Below are 19,523 nucleotides of genomic sequence, written 5' to 3' on the forward strand. Positions count from 1 at the left end.
GAGCTTCCTGTTTTAAAATGTTTTTGTCATAAGAAATGAACATATTAACCATGTTATGCCATTGAGCTACAGTTGGTGGTTGACTATCTATTTCATTGCTATTGTTTTTCGGGCTGTAAAAAATGTTTCACATGCTAAGATTCTAATATGATGTTGCCACTGTTCGACATCGAAAAGACCCAAAAGGGGTCCACAGGGTCCTTCAATCTTGCATTAACATCATGTATTTTTGTTAGCCATTAAAAGCTATCATATCTACAAGATTACTTGCTTTCTCTTACTGAGAACAATCACACTTTGCTCTCCTGGCTAACACGGTACCAAACTTTTTTTTAGATTTATCACAGTGACTTATGCTAAATGAGAAATTTCTTTTCGACCTTCCAGTCCAAAATGTCCAATAAAAGAAGAAATAATAGATATGCCAAGAAGGGCTATGGACATGTCCATCCAATCCGTTGCACCAACTGTGCTCGCTGGCTCCTCAAGGACAAAGCCATCATGTAATTTGTAATCAGGAATATTGTTGAGGCTGCGGCTGTCAAAGTCATCTCTAACACCAGCGTCTCTAAATTCCTATGCTGAAACTTTAGGTCAAGCTGCTCTACAGCATCAAAAACTGCTTCTATGAAGCTTGTAAGGATTGTACATCCCCTCCAAGGTTCAGGCCTATGGGTGCATCTCCAAGAGCTCCAAGTAATTGTAAGATAACTACTAGAGATGAGCGAACGTACTCATTTCGAGTAATTACTTAATCGAGCACCGTGATTTTCGAGTACTTCACTACTCGGGTGAAAAGATTCGGGGGGCGTGGCGGAGCGGGGGGGCAGTAGCAGCGGGGAACAGAGGGAGCCCTCTCTCTCTCCCTCTACCCCCCACTCCCCGCTGCAACCCCCCACTCACCCACGGCGCCCCCCGAATCTTTTCGCCCGAGTACGGAAGTACTCAAAAATCGCGGCGCTCAGGTGAAAAAGGGGCGTGGCCGAGTAGGTTCGCTCATCTCTAATAACTACCTACAATTAATCTGGAGTATTTTTAAGCTGTCTGGTCTAACTTAATACCACCTATTAGTTGGCTTAATTTAGAACAAAACATATGAAATTTGGCGCAATGTCACATTTAGGCCATACCCCCTTTCCACAGAGCCATGCCTCTTTGTCTGGTGACCGAAAGATGTCTAAAAAGGTCTAAAATACATGATAAATGTAGTGTAAGCCATGTAAGACAATTTTCAGTTGCAATTTGTTTGCCATATTTTAAATAGTATATGTGCCCCATTGTATATGTTTAATGTGCTAACTTACAGATGGGTCCTAACTTACATTTTCTTAAATTTCGTTAAGTACTGCAATTTCTTAGAATGCAAACTAGAGATAGTCTCCCACCATCTGAAATCCTTTTTTTTTCTTTTAACATGGGAGCCTATGAGCAATGCTGGCATCTGTCGGAGACATCCGTTAAAACCATGCAGTAAAAAAACTTAGACGTTTGCATTTTAACATGGGAGCATCCATCGCAGTCATCTGTCAAACGTATACTTTTTCTCTTGCAGCGCGTACCACATATCTTGGGTTTTATAGTACTTTTATTGACAATATGCCCTGTTTTTTTTCCTTTAGCTTATAAGTCAGCATGTGAACCAAACAGATATATAAATGACATATGGATATCAGGAACACAAGTATGTGGATAGAGACTGAAGACGGAACTGGGCAATGTGAAATGTGTGTGGAATGTAATGAGCAGGCATGAGATTCCTGTCTACAAATAACCACAAGCCAGCATTCATGTAGAACATTTCATAATGTATACGGTTTCTGATACTGGGCACAGACTTCTACATCACTCCAAATGTCCCAAGCATTGATCAACAGCTGCTGTTGTAAAAACAAATTAACTGCAAGTGCAGAAAAACCTTACTCTAAAGACTTGTTAACAAAACTCAGCTACTTGAGAGAAAATAATTAGTTATTGAGTAATACTCCCTGCTCTAATCAGGAGATTATATGACAGACCTCAAAATCCACCACCATAACGTTTCATTGTAAAGAGTTGTAGGAGACTTAGATGCCATTAGAACGCAAAATTACAGTAATCCAGCAAACGGGAAGAAAAGATGTTGGGTTGTTAGATGTAATATTACCTTAGTATCAATACAGCTCACCTTTATTAACCCTTTGCAATCCAATTTTGGATTCAGGGTTTCCTAGGGGGTTTCTCTTTCTGCCATTCTACAATGGCACCACCTGTTGGCTAGAGTCAGTACTGCGGGTATTGGACATGCTGGAGAGGCCCCCGACAACAGAGCGGCCAGTAATATACAGTAAGAATACCCTGCCGGACGTCTTCCGACATCAGAGCTATACAGCCTTCAATCAGAATGTCTTTAGACGTCAGACAGTGGATTGGAAAGGGTTAATATATACAATGCTCATAATACACAGAAAATTGCTGAAAATTGCTGGTTAATAAGGGTGCCTTTTATGAGACAATAGCTAGAGAGTACGAATGACTGTTGTTTGTGTGCTTTTACACAGAGTCATTTTTGTTTACTTGTTTAATTGCGCGATCACTGAATGAATTTAAAAGGACCAAAATATTGATTGTCTACTAGCTAAGGGACATCAGGTTCTTTGGTGGGAGTGTATTTGACATTTCGACTCATCCCAAATGTATCTTCATTGGTTGCTGAGTCTACTGAATGCACATAAATACGTACTAGTTTTCATTGAGTGAACACTTGCTGCTGAAGTCTCTTGCTGGTTTGATTGGACAGTCCACGCTGTGGCTTCTCATTTTTCTCACCTGTGTTAATAAGCATCAAGTGGGAAGGTAAAATGATCAAAAGAAGCAGGAGCCAATCAGCATTCTGTAGGAGATACACGCCGATCAAGTGCCTACCTTTTTGCAAACTTGTTGGATGATCGTTGTCATGTGTTAAGCTACTCTAAGAAATGTGCTAGAGGGCTTCTCCACCTAGCACAACTTAACCTATTTTTCTTGAATTCGTTTTGCCAGTGATGACTCCATACGCAGACAACATGTAGTATTTGTTGGAGCCAATTGACGTCAAGAGATGACTATTTAATACATTAGGGTACTTTTACTCAGGTCAATAGTCAACCGAGTAATTGCTCAAAAGAGTGACTAAGGGTAGCTGTAACCAACACAGGACATCTCAGGGCAGGTGAGCGAAAATCAATAACTTGTTGGATCTTCTTGGTTTTTAGCTCACTTGAAAAACAAACCCCCCCTTCCCCACCCCGTACCCTCAACCCCCCCCACATGGTGCTTTGACGAGTAATCAGTTACTTGAAAAGACCGATGCTCGCTCGAGCATCAGCCTTAAACGAGCGTGCTCGCTCATTCCTAATAAGGAGGTCAAGAATGGAGAATCCTTTTCTGTGATGTCCATATGTTTAATAGGACTTATGTGCATGGTACAGTTGGTCCTGCGTGGACAACCTCTTTTACTAAGTAATATGTGAAGAAACAGTATTTGGTGGACAATACAACAAAATCGTATTTACCCCTTTATTGATCGTTCATATTATTGCTTTTTTCCAAAATTGTTTTTGACCAACATAGCAAGTAAAACATAGTTGAATATATAACTCATTCATATTGTATGCATTTAGAGAATATAAAATAACAATTTACATGTCTTTAGCTTCTATCCTTGAGGGCTAAGACCCTCAGTTTTTGAAATGTGATTAAATGAACAATGCAAATATTTTTTGCATCAAAGAAGACTTTGCTGTTGTTTTTCGAACAAAGAACTATTGTTTGAGAGTAGAGGTAGTCAATCTTGAAGCATTCACTTATTTGCCAATCTTTTAGTGAATTACTTTGAAAATAAATATCTCTAGGAGGGGGAATCGTACTTATTCTAAAGTATGGGCTGCAGCTAATCAGTTCCTACTGTGATTGTTAGGGAATGTTCACTTGCATGCTGCAGATATTTTGGCAGCAGTATTGGCTGCAGAAACTCCACAGCATTCTACAGTATCAGCTATGTAGATGAGAATTCAAGAAGTGTCATCCATGTCCTGTAGACAAACTCTGTGTTACGTGTGCTGTTGGGATCTGTAGTTCTAAACTTCGTAGCAGCACAGCCCTCACAGGGTTAATTGATTGAGCTGGCTGGATGTGGTACTTCCTGCTAGCCAATCTCCTGGATCTGTGCTCACATATAAACCCAGCTCCTGGTCAGTCTTTGTATGACCCCCTAGGGTGAGCAGTCATAAATCCTTGTCTGTTGAAGATTGCTGTGTGACCTGCTATCTATGTGCTGTTGCAGCTTGCTGTGTGATCTGTGCCTTGCGGTTCATGTCTGTTTGTACGTTTATTTTGTGTCAGTTTGTCTGCTGACTTTGTTTGCTATGTCTGCGCTAGGTTGGCCCCAAGGGCCTTCTAGTAGATGTGTCTTGCTAGTGTAGGGACTGCAAGATACGAGGGGCCTTGCTGGGGCTTGCAGCTTAAGTCATTGACCAATGTACGAACTAACACCTTGCATTTATATTCAGCTTATCTGCTATTAGTGTTTGCATTGTGGCTGCTGTATGCTATGTATTCTGGCTCTGTGTGTCCTGTTGTTCTGTCCCTGTCATGTGGCATGTGAATGCATCCTGTTCTGGTGCATGGCTCCTAGGATCAGCTAGGGCCCAAATCCGAAGACCGCTCGGATGCCCTTATTGGGGCAATGTCCCCGCATTGGGTAGGGCCTTCCCATCCTCCTCTGTAGCACAGGGTTAGTTTGCCCACACGATCGTAACACTCTGCACCATAAATTGTCCAGCAGTGCAGATTTTAGATCTGCAATGTGTCAAATTTTGTTGCGGGTTCTCAGTATGGATTTTCACCTCTTCAAGTGGGGGTGAAGTCCGCTATAAAATCTGTGACAACACCTTGGTATACCATATGGATTTTGATGCTGAATTTGGTGTGGATTTTGAAGTGGATTTGTGGTGACCAGGACAGGGGATGATGATGAGGGGTCAATGCAGATAAGCAACATCATGGTGGTGACCGATGTTTCACACTATGGTGGCCGAATAACAGATATGTTGTACTCCAAACCAGTCAGTCACACAGTAAAAAGTCGGGCTTGACAAAGGCCAACATGGCCGAAACGTTGCCTGTTCTTTTGTGATGGGGGAATAAAACTTTGGATATTAATTTGCACCCTGGATGCTGCCGAAGTTTTTCTTTCTACTGTAAAAAGTCGGGGTGATGTTGCGATGCACTGGGATGGTTCTGTTCCTTGGTGTAGATGTTTGTGATGCAGTGCAAACTCCAAATCATAGTCCAGAGAAACAGGGCAGGCAGATGAATTTATAATGTAGTTGTAAAAAAAATAAGTGTAGAGTAGAGATGAGCGAACGTACTCGTCCGAGCTTGATACTCGTTCGAGTATTAGCGTGTTTGAGATGCTCGTTACTCGTGCCGAGTACCACGCGATGTTCGAGTTACTTTCACTTTCATCTCTGAGACGTTAGCGCGCTTTTCTGGCCAACAGAAAGACAGGGAAGGCATTACAACTTCCCCCTGCGACGTTCAAGCCCTATACCACCCCCCTGCAGTGAGTGGCTGGCGAGATCAGGTGTCACCCGAGTATAAAAATCGGCCCCTCCCGCGGCTCGCCACAGATGCGTTCTGACATACTTTAGGGAAAGTGCTGTCTTGGTGGAGTTGCTATAGGAAAAGCGTTAGGAGTATTTTAGGCTTCAAGAACCCCAATGGTCCTTCTTAGGGCCACATCTAACCGTGTGCAGTACTGTGGAGGCTGCTTTTTGCAGTGTTGCACATTTTTTTTTTTGGTATATCGGCCGTGCAGAGCATTGCGCCCTGCAGTAATACTCCAGGGCCAGAAGTGGTGGTTAGGCAGGGACAGAAGACATATATTGTGAGGCAGGGACAGAACACATATATTGTGAGGCAGGGACAGAAGACATATTTATGGAATATAGGCAGTGGGCCTTTGCAAAAACATTTGGGGAAAAAAATCTATTTGGGCTGCCTGTGACTGTCCTCAGTGTTCTGGGTCTGTGCTGGGTGTAGTAGTCCTCCTAATTCATACGCAGCCAGCTAAGTGTTACAGCAGGCTTGCGCAAAATTATTTCCTGGCTCTGTGTTGGCTGTTAAATCACCGCTGTTTTCCAGTCCACAGTGCAACACTCTGCAGTTATTTGACATACTCCAGCGCCAGTAGCGGTGATGCAGAGAGAGAAGAGATATATTTATGGAATATAGGCAGTGGGCCTTTCCAAAAACATTTGGGGAAAAAAATCTATTTGGGCTGCCTGTGACTGTCCTCAGTGTTCTGGGTCTGTGCTGGGTGTAGTTGTCCTCCTAATTCATACGCAGCCAGCTAAGTGTTACAGCAGGCTTGCGCAAAATTATTTCCTGGCGTTCCGTAAGCGAAGTCAGCCTCCAACCACAGGCCAATAAGCGGCACATTTAATTACAGCGTTCTGTTTCTGCATTACTGGTAATACAGCATGCTGAGGGGTAGGGGTAGGCCTAGAGGACGTGGACGCGGGCGAGGACGCGGAGGCCCAAGTCAGGGTGTGGGCACAGGCCAAGCTCCTGATCCAGGTGTATCGCAGCAGACTGCTGTGGGATTAGGAGAGAGGCACGTTTCTGGCATCCCCACATTCATCTCACAATTAATGGGTCCACGCGGTAGACCTTTATTAGAAAATGAGCAGTGTGAGCAGGTCCTGTCGTGGATGGCAGAAAGTGCATCCAGCAATCTATCGTCCACCCAGAGTTCTGCGCTGTCCACTGCTGCAACTCTGAATCCTCTGGCTGCTGCTCCTCCTTCCTCCCAGCCTCCTCACTCCATTACAATGACACATTCTGAGGAGCGGGCAGACTCCCAGGAACTGTTCTCGGGCCCCTGCTCAGATTGGGCAGCAATGGTTCCTCTCCCACCAGAGGAGTTTATCGTGACTGATGCCCAACCTTTGGAAAGTTCCCGGGGTCCGGGGGATGAGGCTGGGGACTTCCGGCAACTGTCTCAAGACCTTTCAGTGGGTGAGGAGGCCGATGACGATGAGACACAGTTGTCTATCAGTGAGGTAGTAGTAAGGGCAGTAAGTCCGAGGGAGGAGCGCACAGAGGATTCGGAGGAAGAGCAGCAGGACAATGAGGTGACTGGCCCCACCTGGTTTGCTACGCCTACTGAGGACAGGTCTTCAGAGGGGGAGGCAAGGGCAGCAGCAGGGCAGGTTGCAAGAGGCAGTGCGGTGTCCAGGGGTAGAGGCAGGGCCAGACCGAATAATCCACCAACTGTTTCCCAAAGCGCCCCCTCGCACCATGCCACCCTGCAGAGGCCGAGGTGCTCAAAGGTCTGGCAGTTTTTCACTGAGAGTGCAGATGACCGACGAACAGTGGTGTGCAACCTTTGTCGCGCCAAGATCAGCCGGGGAGCCACCACCACCAGCCTCACCACCACCAGCATGCGCAGACATATGATGGCCAAGCACCCCACAAGGTGGGACGAAGGCCGTTCACCGCCTCCGGTGTGCACCGCTGCCTCTCCCCCTGTGCCCCAACCTGCCACTGAGATCCAACCCCCCTCTCAGGGCACAGGCACTACCGTCTCCTGGCCTGCACCCACACCCTCACCTCCGCTGTCCTCGGTCTCATCCACCAATGTCTGTCAGCGCACCGTCCAGCCGTCGCTAGCGCAAGTGTTGGAGCGCAAGCGCAAGTACGCCGCCACGCACCCGCACGCTCAAGCGTTAAACGTGCACATAGCCAAATTTATCAGCCTGGAGATGCTGTCGTATAGGGTTGTGGAAACGGAGTCTTTCAAAAGTATGATGGCGGCGGCGGCCCCGCGCTACTCAGTTCCCAGTCGCCACTACTTTTCCCGATGTGCTGTCCCAGCCCTGCACGACCACATCTCCCGCAACATTGTACGCGCCCTCACCAACGCGGTTACTGCCAAGGTCCACTTAACAACGGACACGTGGACAAGCACAGGCGGGCAGGGCCACTATATCTCCCTGACGGCACATTGGGTGAATTTAGTGGAGGCTGGGACAGAGTCAGAGCCTGGGACCGCTCACGTCCTACCCACCCCCAGAATTGCGGGCCCCAGCTCGGTGGTGGTATCTGCGGCGGTGTATGCTTCCTCCACTAAACCACCCTCCTCCTCCTCCGCAACCTCTGTCTCGCAATCAAGATGTGTCAGCAGCAGCAAGTCGCCAGCAGTCGGTGTCGCGCGGCATGGCAGCACAGCGGTGGGCAAGCGTAAGCAGGCCGTGCTGAAACTACTCAGCTTAGGAGATAAGAGGCACACGGCCCACGAACTGCTGCAGGGTCTGACAGAGCAGACCGACCGCTGGCTTGCGCCGCTGAGCCTCCAACCGGGCATGGTCCTGTGTGACAACGGCCGTAACCTGGTGGCGGCTCTGCAGCTCGGCAGCCTCACGCACGTGCCATGCCTGGCCCACGTCTTTAATTTGGTGGTTCAGCGCTTTCTGAAAAGCTACCCACGCTTGTCAGACCTGCTCGGAAAGGTGCGCCGGCTCTGCGCACATTTCCACAAGTCCCACACGGACGCTGCCACCCTGTGCACCCTGCAACATCGGTTTTATCTGCCAGTGCACCGACTGCTGTGCGACGTGCCCACACGGTGGAACTCTACGCTCCACATGTTGGCCAGGCTCTATGAGCAGCGTAGAGCTATAGTGGAATACCAACTCCAACATGGGCGGCGCAGTGGGAGTCAGCCTCCTCAATTCTTTACAGAAGAGTGGGCCTGGTTGGCAGACATCTGCCAGGTCCTTGGAAACTTTGAGGAGTCTACCCAGATGGTGAGAGGCGATGCTGCAATCATTAGCGTCACCATTCCTCTGCTATGCCTCTTGAGAAATTCCCTGCAAAGCATAAAGGCAGGCGCTTTACACTCGGAAACAGAGCCGGGGGAAGACAGTATGTCGCTGGATAGTCAGAGCACCCTCCGGTCTATATCTCAGCGCGTTGAGGAGGGGGAGCATGAGGAGGATGAGGAGGAGGGGGAAGAGACAGCTTGGCCCACTGCTGAGGGTACCCATGCTGCTTGCCTGTCATCCTTTCAGCGTGTATGGCCTGAGGAGGAGGAGGAGGATACTGAAAGTGATCTTCCTAGTGAGGACAGCCATGTGTTGCGTACAGGTACCCTGGCACACATGGCTGACTTCATGTTAGGATGCCTTTCTCGTGACCCTCGCGTTACACGCATTCTGGCCACTACGGATTACTGGATGTACACACTGCTCGACCCACGGTATAAGGAGAACCTTTCCACTCTCATACCCGAAGAGGAAAGGGGTTCAAGAGTGATGCTATACCACAGGACCCTGGCGGACAAACTGATGGTAAAATTCCCATCCGACAGCGCTAGTGGCCGAAGGTGCAGTTCCGAGGGCCAGGTAGCAGGGGAGGCGCGGAGATCAGGCAGCATGTACAGCACAGGCAGGGGAACACTCTCTAAGGCCTTTGACAGCTTTCTGGCTCCCCAGCAAGACTGTGTCACCGCTCCCCAGTCAAGGCTGAGTCGGCTGGAGCACTGTAAAAGGATGGTGAGGGAGTACGTAGCCGATCGCACGACCGTCCTCCGTGACGCCTCTGCCCCCTACAACTACTGGGTGTCGAAGCTGGACACGTGGCCTGAACTCGCGCTGTATGCCCCAGAGGTGCTTGCTTGTCCTGCGGCTAGCGTCTTGTCAGAGAGGGTGTTTAGTGCGGCTGGGGGAATCATCACAGATAAGCGTACCCGCCTGTCAACCGACAGTGCCGACAGGCTTACACTCATCAAGATGAACAAAGCCTGGATTTCCCCAGACTTCTCTTCTCCACCAGCGGACAGCAGCGATACCTAAACAATACGTAGGCTGCACCCGCGGATGGAAGCATTGTTCTCTATCACCATCAAAAACGTGGACCTTTTAGCTTCATCAATCTGTGTATAATATTCATCCTCCTCCTCCTGCTCCTCCTCCTGAAACCCTGACGGGCAATTTTTCTTAGGCCCACAAGGCTCAGTCATATAATTTTTGTAAACAATTTTTATACGTTTCAATGCTCATTAAAGCGTTGAAACTTTCACCTGAACCAATTTTTATTTTAGCTGGGCTGCCTCCAGGCCTAGTTACCAATTAAGCCACATTAACCAAAGCGATTAATGGGTTTCACCTGCCCTCTTGGTTGGGCATGGGCAATTTTTCTGAGGTACATTAGTACTGTTGGTACACCAATTTTTGGGGGCCCTCGCCTACAGTGTAATTAAAGTAATTTTTAGCCCACCTGCACTACAGCTGACGTTACATCAGCTGTTTTGGGCACTGCAATGGGATATATTTATGTACCGCCGGTGGCTTCCTGGCACCCACCCATGCTGTCGGTCCACACGGAGTTGTAACTGCATGTGTCCACTTCTAAAGAACCCCAGTCTGACTGGGGCATGCAGTGTGGGCTGAAGCCCACCTGCATTAAGCACGACATTACCTCAGCTGTGATGGGCACTGCAATGGGATATATTTATGTACCGCCGGTGGGTTCCAGGGAGCCACCCATGCCGTGGGTCCACAGGGAGTTGTAACTGCATGTGTCCACTTCTAAAGAACCCCAGTCTGACTGGGGCATGCAGTGTGGGCCGACGCCCACCTGCATTAAGCACAACATTACCTCAGCTGTGATGGGCACTGCAATGGGATATATTTATGTACCGCCGGTGGGTTCCAGGGAGCCACCCATGCCGTGGGTGCACACGGAATTCCCATTGCGGAGTTGTACCTGCCTGTGACTATTTATAAAAAAACGCGGTCTGACTGGGGCATGCAGACACCTTGACAGAATGAATAGTGTGTGGCACATAGGTTTCCCATTGCTATGCCCACGTGTGCAGCTCCAGATGGAGGTGGCACAGGATTGGATTTCTCATTGCTTCTGTACAGCATTGTTGGCTATCGCCCCGCCCCTTTTAAAGAGGGTCGCTGACTAGCCATGCCAACCCTCTGCAGTGTGTGCCTGCGGTTCCTCCTCATGGCAGACGCACTTATAAATAGACATGAGTGTGGCGTGGCATGAGTGCAGCTGAAGGCTGGGCAGGGACAGTTTGGTGTGCACTGTGGACACTGGGTCGTGCGGGGGGGGGGGGGGGGTTGGTAAGCATGTAACCCAGGAGAAGTGGCAGCGGAGTGTCATGCAGGCAGTGATTGTGCTATGTTGGAGGTAGTGTGGTGCTTAGCTAAGGTATGCATTGCTAATGAGGGCTTTTCAGAAGTAAAAGTTGTTGGGAGGGGGAGGGGGGGGGGGCACTCTTGCCGGTATTGTGGCTTAATAGTGGGACCTGGGAACTTGAGATGCAGCCCAACATGTAGCCCCTCGCCTGCCCTATCCGTTGCTGTGTCGTTCCCATCACTTTCTTGAATTGCCCAGATTTTCACAAATGAACACCTTAGCGAGCATCGGCGATATACAAAAATGCTCGGGTCGCCCGTTGACTTCAATGGGGTTCTTTACTTGAAATGAACCCTCGAGCATCGCGATAATTTCGTACCGAGTAACGAGCACCCGAGCATTTTGGTGCTCGCTCATCTCTAGTGTAGAGCTAAAACTTCCAAAGATGACGGCATAGTCCTTGAACATCAACAATTAACACAGACTTTTTGGTGGCTGTACTGCATTTCCTATCTAAGCTGCTATTTTCCCTTTTCTCTGTGAGGCTATTTCTGCAGCCTATGTAACAACCCCAAAATAAATGTCCAAGACAGAATTGCACAGATTGTCATTAAAAAACTGTTTATTTAGAACTACGTATATGATAAGAGCGTTAAAAAAAACAGAACATGAAGGAAATGTGTCATCAATACAAGGAAAATACATCACCTCAGGTCGCACATATAAGAAGTTCCCAAAGAAAATCATTCTCATATTAACCTACAATAGGCACAACCAATCTCCATGTCATGCATATAGTAAAGTGTTAGCACATAACCGAGGATCTGGAAATCCCTGCATCCGATGCTCATTTTTTGCCCTTAGCTTTGTCTAGGGGGTAACAGTCTCCCTTCTGTGCTCCTCATAGTGCTAGAGTTCCATCTCTGACCTTGCAGAGTAATAATTTTACCTCTGTGGCCTCTGAAACCTATAGTGCCTGGCCCATTCTGTGTCTCTTACCATCTCCTCTCCGTAAAGTCCAACTAGTAGCATGACTCTCCATGCAAGTCAGAGTACTGCTAGTCTGGATGCTACTACGATGAGTGTAGAGGCTGCTCGTCCCCTTCTTTCTTGCTTCCAGTATAGTACTACCAGGCAAAGAGAGAGGAGGCAGCCTCTACAACATCTAGATCAGTAGTGCTGTGATTTACATGGAGAGTTGTGGGGCTGGCTGGACTTTCATGGTGGGCCTGGTGAGTTAGTAGGAGATGGGGCAATTTGGTCCCAGGTTCCCCTGCCCAATGAGCTTAGTAGCAGTCATGTGGCCTGGTCAGCTTCTGCTTCTTCTCCCTGTGTGGTAACTCCTAGCAACTCCCTGTATAGGGACTGCTTCTATATGTGTCATTGCTTTTAGTTACCTTGGCTCATCCCTCAGCCTCACTCGGACATAGTAGTAAACTGCCAAATTATTAGCCCTCTAGGTACTGTTGAATGCTTGAGGACAACAGGCAGGGACTTTGGGGTACCCAGTACCTATTTGTGAGCACCACGGGTCCGCAGGAAAATCTGCAGTGGACTTTGAGCTGTGAAAAGCCTGCTTCATGTATAGGTAGCCTAAGGGTTTTTCCACCAAAAACAATGATATCATATGAATCCAAAAAGCAATTAGCATCTGAAATATCTGATCAGTTGGTGTTTTTTTCCCTTAAGGACCAGCACAGCTCCTCTGTGTACTGCTTCTCACATACCATTATGCCACAGGTTGTCAAAGGTTGAAGAAGAAGAATTGTATTAACACATGTGGTTCTTGTGGTTTTCAAAAGTGGTACCTCAATGTCATATCACTTCCTGCATATGTAAAACAATCCCAAGGAACTAAATGTCATGATTTATAGAAGATATCTGCTCCACTTTACGTAAGTCACAAACATCATCCAATTTCTGAAATGTGTGAAGATGAGCATAGTACAATAACAATGTTGTTTGCATGAATATCTGATGTGAGGTACTGAATGCGTAAACCAGGGATAGAATTTGGGGAATAGTTACTTTTAAGCACTGTAGGTTCAGTTTTTATCCTGCTAAAAATATATAGGGGTCCACAGAAGTCCCTGTCTGGGGCAAAATCTTTCCAGCATCACACAAGGGTAAGCATGTGGTGAATGTCTGTTCCAGCACTAAAGTAACCATAAGATAAAATAGCAGAGCAAACAAATAATTTCCCACTGTAAAGGATAAAGACAAATGAAGGACTTAAAAAAAGTGAGTTTTATTATATTCCACGATACTCAAAACAACCGCCATCAGCGCCTATACAAAGATGTAAACGGTTAAGCATGGCGGAATGGAAGTATGCCAACATGTTCATGTCATTAAGTAGAGGATGACCTGGTCTGCGACCTGTTCTTGTGCTGCTGATTTACCTCAAGCGAGCAACAGCAGTCAGGATCGTTGTATGCGTTGGTCTACAGGCACCTGGAAACCCCTTCATGAAATCTACATGCTGCACCTTGTGTATTTTGTTCCGTTTCCCCCTGAAGAATTACCATTTCACAGTATTGTTCATTTGTACACAAGATTGCCACTATACTCTGCGCATCACTAACATCTTTCATCATATTGTCTATTAAAGGGGTTGTCCCGCGCCGAAACGGGTTTTTTTTTTTTTCAACCCCCCTCCCGGTCGGCGCGAGACAACCCCGATGCAGGGAGGTAAAGAAAGCTTACCGGAGCGCTTACCTTAATCCCCGCGCTCCGGTGACTTCAATACTTACCGCTGAAGATGGCCGCCAGGATCCTCTGTCTCCGTGGACCGCAGCTCTTCTGTGTGGTCCATTGCCAATTCCAGCCTCCTGATTGGCTGGAATCGGCACGTGACGGGGCGGAGCTACACGGAGCCTGCATTCTGCACGAGCGGCTCCATAGAAGACAGGAGAAGACCCGGACTGCGCAAGCGCGGCTAATTTGGCCATCGGAGGGCGAAAATTAGTCGGCACCATGGAGACGAGGACGCTAGCAACGGAGCAGGTAAGTATAAAACTTTTTATAACTTCTGTATGGCTCATAATTAATGCACAATGTATATTACAAAGTGCATTAATATGGCCATACAGAAGTGTATAGACCCACTTGCTGCCGCGGGACAACCCCTTTAAGGCCCATTTAGACACAACGATTATCGCTCAAAATTTGCTCAAAAGCCATCTTTTGAGCGATAATGGTTGGGTGTAAATGTACCCATCTTTCAGTTTTCTGCCAAATGACGGTTTTCAGTTCTGCTTGAAAACCATTGCTTGGCAGAACAGCTGATAAGCAGGAACGCACCCTGTGCTCTGCCCGGGGAGTGCTGATTACAGCTGATTGCATTGTATCAGCTGTCCTCAGCTGTCAGTCCCACAGCAGAACAAAGGGAATGTCATCAAGGAACAGCGGGCGGTCTGTTCCCTGGATATAGCTCCCAGCGGCTCACAGGCTGTCACTTGGTACTAATAGGCATCAGTGCCAAATAGTATTTTATGCAAAATGATCGCTCAATAGCCATCTTTTGAGCTATCATCTTTGCAATGTAAATGCACCTTTACAGTCGAGATACTGGCATCATATATCACAATCCGATTTGTCTAGTTCCGTTTTGTAAGTTGCACCTTGCCTGATGTTAGAAAAATCTACCTATTGCCGCTGATCTACTGTATGATCATCACAGGACCCTTTAATTGACTGATTTATTTTATTTCACTGATTGCATTCATTCATTTGCACGCTTTTTGTAAATGCCACCAATGTATTGTTATTAGAGATGAGCGAACGTACTCGTCCGAGCTTGATACTCGTTCGAGTATTAGCATGTTCGAGATGCTTGTTACTCGTGACGAGTACCACGCGATGTTCGAGTTACTTTCACTTTCATCTCTGAGACGTTAGCGCGCTTTTCTGGCCAATAGAAAGACAGGGAAGGCATTACAACTTCCCCCTGCGACGTTCAAGCCCTATACCACCCCCCTGCAGTGAGTGGCTGGCGAGATCAGGTGTCACCCGAGTATAAAAATCGGCCCCTCCCGCGGCTCGCCACAGATTTGTTCTGACATAGAGGAGGGAAAGTGCTGTTGGTGCCGGAGCTGCTATAGGGAGTGTGTTAGGAGTATTTTTGGCTTCAAGAACCCAAACGGTCCTTCTTAGGGCCACATCTAACCGTGTGCAGTACTGTGGAGGCTGCTTTTTGCAGTGTTGCACTTTTTTTTTTTTTGTATATCGGCCGTGCAGAGCATTGCGCCCTGCAGTAATTATACATACTCCAGGGCCAGTAGTGGTGGTGAGGCAGGGACAGAAGACATATTGTGAGGCAGGGACAGAAAACATATATTTATTGAATATAGGCAGTGGGCCTTTCCAAAAACATTTGGGGAAAAAAATCTATTTTGGCTGCCTGTGACTGTCCTCAGTGTTCTGGGTCTGTGCTGGGTGTAGTTGTCCTCCTAATTCATACGCAGCCAGCTAAGTGTTACAGCAGGCTTGCGCAAAATTATTTCCTGGCTCTGTGTTGGCTGTTACATCACATTCCAGTCCACAGTGCAACAGTCTGCAGTTATTTTACATACTCCAGGGCCAGTAGTGGTGACGCAGGGACAGAAGACATATACAGTGTATATAGGCAGTGGGCCTTTCCAAAAACATTTGGGGAAAAAAATCTATTTGGGCTGCCTGTGACTGTCCTCAGTGTTCTGGGTCTGTGCTGGGTGTAGTTGTCCTCCTAATTCATACGCAGCCAGCTAAGTGTTACAGCAGGCTTGCGCAAAATTATTTCCTGGCGTTCCGTAAGCGAAGTCAGCCTCCAACCACAGGCCAATAAGCGGCACATTTAATTACAGCGTTCTGTTTCTGCACTACTGGTAATACACCATGCTGAGGGGTAGGGATAGGCCTAGAGGACGTGGACGCGGGCGAGGACGCGGAGGCCCAAGTCAGGGTGTGGGCACAGGCAGAGCTCCTGATCCAGGTGTATCGCAGCCGACTGCTGCGGGATTAGGAGAGAGGCACGTTTCTGGCGTCCCCACATTCATCTCACAATTAATGGGTCCACACGGTAGACCTTTATTAGAAAATGAGCAGTGTGAGCAGGTCCTGTCGTGGATGGCAGAAAGTGCATCCAGCAATCTATCAAACACCCAGAGTTCTGCGCCGTCCACTGCTGCAACTCTGAATCCTCTGGCTGCTGCTCCTCCTTCCTCCCAGCCTCCTCACTCCATTACAATGACACATTCTGAGGAGCAGGCAGACTCCCAGGAACTGTTCCCGGGCCCCTGCCCAGAATGGTCAGCAAGGGTTCCGAATCCTCTCTCACTGGAGGAATTTGTCGTGACCGATGCCCAACCTTTGGAAAGTTCCTGGGGTCCGGGGGATGAGGCTGGGGACTTCCGGCAACTGTCTCAAGACCTTTCAGTGGGTGAGGAGGACGATGACGATGAGACACAGTTGTCTATCAGTGAGGTAGTAGTAAGGGCAGTAAGTCCGAGGGAGGAGTGCACAGAGAATTCGGAGGAAGAGCAGCAGGACGATGAGGTGACTGACCCCACCTGGTTCGCTATGCCTACTGAGGACAGGTCTTCAGAGGGGGAGTAAAGGGCAGCAGCAGGGCAGGTTGCAAGAGGCAGTGCGGTGTCCAGGGGAAGAGGCAGGGCCAGACCGAATAATCCACCAACTGTTTCCCAAAGCGCAAACTCGCACCATGGCACCCTCCAGAGGCCGAGGTGCTCAAAGGTCTGGCAGTTTTTCACTGAGAGTGCAGACGACCGACGAACAGTGGTGTGCAACCTGTGTCGCGCCAAGATCAGCCGGGGAGCCACCACCACCAGCCTCACCACCACCAGCATGCGCAGACATATGATGGCCAAGCACCCCACAAGGTGGGACGAAGGCCGTTCACCACCTCCGGTTTGCACCGCTGCCTCTACCCCTGTGCCCCAACCTGCCACTGAGATCCAACCCCCCTCTCAGGGCACAGGCACTACCGTCTCCTGGCCTGCACCCACACCCTCACCTCCGCTGTCCTCGGTCCCATCCACCAATGTCTGTCAGCGCACCGTCCAGCCATCGCTAGCGCAAGTGTTGGAGCGCAAGCGCAAGTACGCCGCCACGCACCCGCACGCTCAAGCGTTAAACGTGCACATAGCCAAATTTATCAGCCTGGAGATGCTGCCGTATAGGGTTGTGGAAACGGAGGCTTTCAAAAGTATGATGGCGGCGGTGGCCCCGCACTACTCAGTTCCCCGTCGCCACTACTTTTCCCGATGTGCCGTCCCAGCCCTGCACGACCACGTCTCCCGCAACATTGTACGCGCCCTCACCAACGCGGTTACTGCCAAGGTCCACTTAACAACAGATACGTGGACAAGCACAGGCGGGCAGGGCCACTATATCTCCCTGACGGCACATTGGGTGAATTTAGTGGAAGCTGGGACAGAGTCAGAGCCTGGGACCGCTCACGTCCTACCCACCCCCAGAATTGCGGGCCCCAGCTCGGTGGTGGTATCTGCGGTGGTGTATGCTTCCTCCACTAAACCACCCTCCTCCTCCTCCGCAACCTCTGTCTCGCAATCAAGATGTGTCAGCAGCAGCACGTCGGCAGCAGTCGGTGTCGCGCGGCGTGGCAGCACAGCGGTGGGCAAGCGTAAGCAGGCCGTGCTGAAACTACTCAGCTTAGGAGATAAGAGGCACACGGCCCACGAACTGCTGCAGGGTCTGACAGAGCAGACCGACCGCTGGCTTGCGCCGCTGAGCCTCCAACCGGGCATGGTCGTGTGTGACAACGGCCGTAACCTGGTGGCGGCTCTGCAGCTCGGCAGCCTCACGCACGTGCCATGCCTGGCCCACGTCTTTAATTTGGTGGTTCAGCGCTTTCTGAAAAGCTACCCCCGCTTGTCAGATCTGCTCGGAAAGGTGCGTCGGCTCTGCTCACATTTCCGCAAATCCCACACGCACGCTGCCACCCTGCGGACCCTGCAACATCGGTTTCATCTGCCAGTGCACCGACTGCTGTGCGACGTGCCCACACGGTGGAACTCTACGCTCCACATGTTGGCCAGGCTCTATGAGCAGCGTAGAGCTATAGTGGAATACCAACTCCAACATGGGTGGCGCAGTGGGAGTCAGCCTCCTCAATTCTTTACAGAAGAGTGGGCCTGGTTGGCAGACATCTGCCAGGTCCTTGGAAACTTTGAGGAGTCTACCCAGATGGTGAGCGGCGATGCTGCAATCATTAGCGTCACCATTCCTCTGCTATGCCTCTTGAGAAGTTCCCTGCAAAGCATAAAGGCAGACACTTTGCGCTCGGAAACAGAGGCGGGGGAAGACAGTATGTCGCTGGATAGTCAGAGCACCCTCCTGTCTATATCTCAGCGCGTTGAGGAGGAAGAGGAGGAGGGGGAGGAGGATGGGGAGGAGGGGGAAGAGACAGCTTGGCCCACTGCTGAGGGTACCCATGCTGCTTGCCTGTCATCCTTTCAGCGTGTATGGCCTGAGGAGGAGGAGGAGGATCCTGAAAGTGATCTTCCTAGTGAGGACAGCCATGTGTTGCGTACAGGTACCCTGGCACACATGGCTGACTTCATGTTAGGATGCCTTTCTCGTGACCCTCGCGTTACACGCATTCTGGCCACTACGGATTACTGGGTGTACACACTGCTCGACTCACGGTATAAGGAGAACCTTTCCACTCTCATACCCGAAGAGGAAAGGGGTTCAAGAGTGATGCTATACAACAGGACCCTGGCGGACAAACTGATGGTAAAATTCCCATCCGACAGCGCTAGTGGACGAAGGCGCAGTTCAGAGGGCCAGGTAGCAGGGGAGGCACAGAGATCAGGCAGCATGTACAGCACAGGCAGGGGAACACTCTCTAAGGCCTTTGATAGCTTTCTGGCTCCCCAGCAAGACTGTGTCACCGCTCCCCAGTCAAGGCTGAGTCGGCGGGAGCACTGTAAAAGGATGGTGAGGGAGTACGTAGCCGATCGCACGACAGTCCTCCGTGACGCCTCTGCCCCCTACAACTACTGGGTGTCGAAGCTGGACACGTGGCCTGAACTCACGCTGTATGCCCTGGAGGTGCTTGCTTGTCCTGCGGCTAGCGTCTTGTCAGAGAGGGTGTTTAGTGCGGCTGGGGGAATCATCACAGATAAGCGTACCCGCCTGTCAACCGACAGTGCCGACAGGCTTACACTCATCAAGATGAACAAAGCCTGGATTTCCCCAAACTTCTCTTCTCCACCAGCGGACAGCAGCGATACCTAAACAATACGTAGGCTGCACCCGCGGATTGGAGCATTGTTCTCTATCACCATCAAAAACGGGGACCTTTTAGCTTCATCAATCTGTGT

At 49.2% G+C, this 19,523-nt stretch overlaps 1 pseudogene; it reads left to right on the forward strand.

Annotated features, from left to right (window-relative positions):
* Positions 1-393: 393 nt before the first annotated feature.
* On the forward strand, positions 394-1,693 carry LOC136610145 (putative ribosomal protein eS26-like; annotated as a pseudogene).
* The last annotated feature ends 17,830 nt before the right edge of the window (positions 1,694-19,523 follow it).

The sequence above is a fragment of the Eleutherodactylus coqui genome, chromosome 2 (genome assembly GCF_035609145.1).
Source record: "Eleutherodactylus coqui strain aEleCoq1 chromosome 2, aEleCoq1.hap1, whole genome shotgun sequence".
Classification (NCBI taxonomy): Eukaryota; Metazoa; Chordata; class Amphibia; order Anura; family Eleutherodactylidae; genus Eleutherodactylus; species Eleutherodactylus coqui.